This window comes from Daktulosphaira vitifoliae, unplaced genomic scaffold, assembly GCF_025091365.1.
Source record: "Daktulosphaira vitifoliae isolate Bord-2020 unplaced genomic scaffold, ASM2509136v1 Scaffold_1, whole genome shotgun sequence".
NCBI classification, from domain to species: Eukaryota; Metazoa; Arthropoda; class Insecta; order Hemiptera; family Phylloxeridae; genus Daktulosphaira; species Daktulosphaira vitifoliae.
The window spans coordinates 50,834,484-50,838,216 of NW_026099572.1; the positions used below are offsets into that span (position 1 = coordinate 50,834,484).

General features: G+C 34.9%; 1 long non-coding RNA gene across 4 annotated transcripts; it reads left to right on the plus strand.

Annotated features, from left to right (window-relative positions):
- The first annotated feature begins 1,246 nt into the window (after nucleotides 1-1,246).
- LOC126894622 (uncharacterized) lies at nucleotides 1,247-2,232 on the plus strand. Of its 4 annotated transcripts, none has more exons than XR_007701462.1 (5): nucleotides 1,247-1,455; nucleotides 1,571-1,643; nucleotides 1,714-1,778; nucleotides 1,844-1,887; nucleotides 2,025-2,232. It is a non-coding gene; the product is annotated as an uncharacterized LOC126894622 (long non-coding RNA). The 4 variants fall into 4 exon arrangements; XR_007701463.1 differs by lacking the exon at nucleotides 1,571-1,643 and adding an exon at nucleotides 1,463-1,549 and having other exon boundaries at nucleotides 1,247-1,368; XR_007701461.1 differs by having other exon boundaries at nucleotides 1,247-1,368; nucleotides 1,557-1,643.
- Nucleotides 2,233-3,733: the final 1,501 nt, after the last annotated feature.

Sequence of the window (3,733 nt, forward strand, 5' to 3'; positions counted from 1 at the left end):
GAATGAAGTTTGATATGATAGGTTTCAACTACAAAATTAAATCATTTTACTTTGTAATTTATTCATTTTTTTACTCTATTTGTGTGTGCTACTACTAGACTATAATATTACAAATTTGTTGGTAACATGTTGCTATATAAATCATTTCTAAAAAAAATTATTCTTAGTTTCTCCTTAATTAATAATGGATTTTTACAATTATAATCAAATTTTATTATACGCTCAATTGAGTAAATCTTTTTAACAATTTTGTTTTGATTGGTTCATTTAGTTAAAGCAAATCATTAAAATTAATTAAGTTATGAATATTTCAATTGCAGAATCTTTTCAAACACCAAAAGTTACTAGGAAATTATTACAATTACTTCTATTTAAGTTATTTATTACGATAAAATTGCAAAAAAATATTCAGCTTTTCTGATAAATTTACAATAAATAGTAAATTCCTGACTGCATATTAGTCTAAAAAATAGCATAATTTTAAATTTTCTATTTAATGATGTCAGTTTCAACTTGTAATTGAGCTAAAAGTTATGGTAAAATAAATTATTATTTTTTTTTATAAATATTTACAAAAATCAACTTTAAACGATTAAAAAAATAGGTCAAAGGTTCAAAAATAGGTTCAAAAATATGGTATTGTTAAGATTAATATACAGTCAGAAAATTTTATGATTACTATTTGCAGTAAATTTATTAGAAAAGCTCAATATTTTTGTATTTTTATAATAGATAATAAATCACTTAAATAGAAATCATATTAATCATTTCTAATTAACTTTAAGTGTTTAAAAAGATTCTACAATTGAATTATGTAGAACTGAATTAATTTTAATGTTTTACATAACTAAAAAAACTATTCAAGTAGTTGTTAAAAAAAATCTACTCAATTATGAGCGAATTATAAAATTTTATTATAATTGTAAAAATTCATTGTTAAATTCATGTAACACTAAAAATAATTTTTTTTTTAGATTTTTATTTATATAAATATATAAATAATAATTTTTATTTTTATATTTATTTAAAAAAAAAATTGGAATGATAGTGATCGTATAGTAAATAGATGATACATGATAATAGACTGATAGTAGCACGCACAAATAGAGTTAAAAAATTAATAAATTACAAAGTAAAATTATTTACTTCTGTAATCGAATACTTTTATTATATAAAATCAAATTGGACAATAAATACTTTAAGAATATTAAAAATTAATGATTTTAATTGTTTGTATGGAAAAAGCTGGTTAAGCTACTTTTTATTTGAATAAGGATTTTTTTTTTAATTTTTGAGGGAATATTCTTTAAGGTCAAAGGTTAAAGACCAAAGATCAAAAGGTTAAAGATTAAAGGTCAAAGGCCATAGGTCATAGGTCAAAGGTTAAAGGTCAAAAGGTTAAAGGTCAAAGGTCATAGGTCAAAAGGTTATAGGTCAAAGGTTAAAGGTCAAAAGGTTAAAGGTCAAATGTCAAAGGTTAAAGGTCAAAAGGTTAAAGGTCAAAGGTCATAGGTCAAAAGGTTATAGGTCAAAGGTTAAAGGTCAAAAGGTTATAGGTCAAATGTCAAAGGTTAAAGGTCAAAAGGTTAAAGGTCAAAGGTCATAGGTCAAAAGGTTATAGGTCAAAGGTTAAAGGTCAAAAGGTTATAGGTCAAATGTCAAGGGTTAAAGGTCAAAAGGTAAAGGTCAAGGGCCATAGGTCATAGGTCAAAGGTTAAAGGTCAAAAGGTTAAAGGTCAAAGGTCATAGGTCAAAAGGTTATAGGTCAAAGGTTAAAGGTCAAAAGGTTAAAGGTCAAATGTCAAAGGTCAAAGGTCAAAAGGTTAAAGGTCAAAGGTCATAGGTCAAAAGGTTATAGGTCAAAGGTTAAAGGTCAAAAGGTTATAGGTCAAATGTCAAAGGTTAAAGGTCAAAAGGTTAAAGGTCAAAGGTCATAGGTCAAAAGGTTATATGTCAAAGGTTAAAGGTCAAAAGGTTATAGGTCAAATGTCAAAGGTTAAAGGTCAAAAGGTTAAAGGTCAAAGGTCATAGGTCAAAGGTTAAAGGTCAAAGTCCTAGGTCATGGGTCTAAGGTCATATGGTTAAAGGTCATAGGTCAAAGGTTAAAGGTCATAGATCATGGACCCGATTCGGGACGCGACCCTAGTCGGGACTAAAGAGTTCTGCTCCTTTTTTTTTTATCTTTGAATCGATGACTCAGGGGAGGACTGCGTTAGCTTTGCTTTCCCCAGAGCCACCATCGTTTATTAAAACAACTCCAAGGTAATACATATTTCACTTATTACTAAACATTCATATGGTATTTATTTACAATTTACAGTAAGTACAGGGTTCATCCCAAAAGTAATGAGCCTTTGTTCAGAATCACACTTTTATTGGTTATAACGCTACAAGCCATCAAAATTCTTCAAAATACTTTCCTCCCGCGTCAATACACCGCTGGAATCGGGTTTTCCATGCCTCGAACGCTCCCTGGTAGGCGTCTTCCATAACTTCTGTCAGGACCTTCGTCACGGCTGCTTGGATGTTTTCGATGGACTGCCAGTGATATCCTTTCAAGGCTGTTTTCATTTTTGGAAATAAAAAGAAGTCCGGGGAAGACAGATCGGGACTGTAGGGAGGCTGAAGAACCACGGTGATGTGCTTTTTGGCCAGGAATTCGTTCACGATGAACGCGGTGTGAGAGGGCGCATTGTCGTGATGGAGCCTCCAGTCTTCCCGAATCGACCACTTCCTCTGCCTCCGCAGGCGGTGGATCCTAAGCCTCAATCTCTTCAACACAGCCTTGTAGAACACTGCATTCACAGTCTGTCCTGGTGGGACAAACTCGTGGTGCACGATGCCCTGCACCCCAAAGAAGATAATGAGCATGGTCTTTGTTTTCGACTTGCTCATACGCGCCTTTTTGGGGCGTGGTGACGAGGACGTGTGCCACTCAAAACTTTGTCGCTTCGATTCAGGGTCATACTCAAAACACCACGTTTCGTCACCAGTGATCACGTGGTCCATGAAGTTCGGATCGTCTTCACACAAATCAAGGAATTCTTGGGGTCGGAGCTCTCGAATCGCTTTTTGTTCGTCAGTCAATTTTCGTGGCACAAGCTTGGTGCACACCTTGCGCATGGCCAATTCCTCAGTCACTATGCGATGTACTGTTGATTTTGGCAAGTTTAAGGCTTCTGACACTTGATATACACTGAGCCGACGGTTGGTGTTCAAGCAATCGCGCACACGTTCCACATTGACGTCTGTCCGCGAAGTTGACGGGCGCCCTGACCTTGGTTTGTCAGCGACGTCCTCTCTGCCCTCCTTGAACGCCTTGTGCCACTTCTTAATTTGAGAACTGGACAGACAATTATCCGAGAAAGCCGTCTGAAGCATTGAGATTGTCTCAGTAGCGGTTTTCCCCAGCCGAAAACAAAACTTGATTGCATATGTTGTTCAATCGTTTTTTCCATGACGACGCTTAGAAACTTCCTTCGGGGGAACTCACGTCCTGTCGCTTTCAGAGCTAAGAGTGAAATGAGGCCGGTCTGCAGTAGTTCGTTAGGGTTTCCCCCACTCTTCCTGATCGGTCTCTGCGCGCTGTATTGTTTAGTCGCGTCAGAAAAAGATGAGGCTCATTACTTTTGGGATGAACCCTGTATTTACATCGATTTTACTTAAGTCTAACAATATTTACACGTCTGTGAATTATCACCTGCAACCCTCTGCCATTCTTCCGATTTCTTGA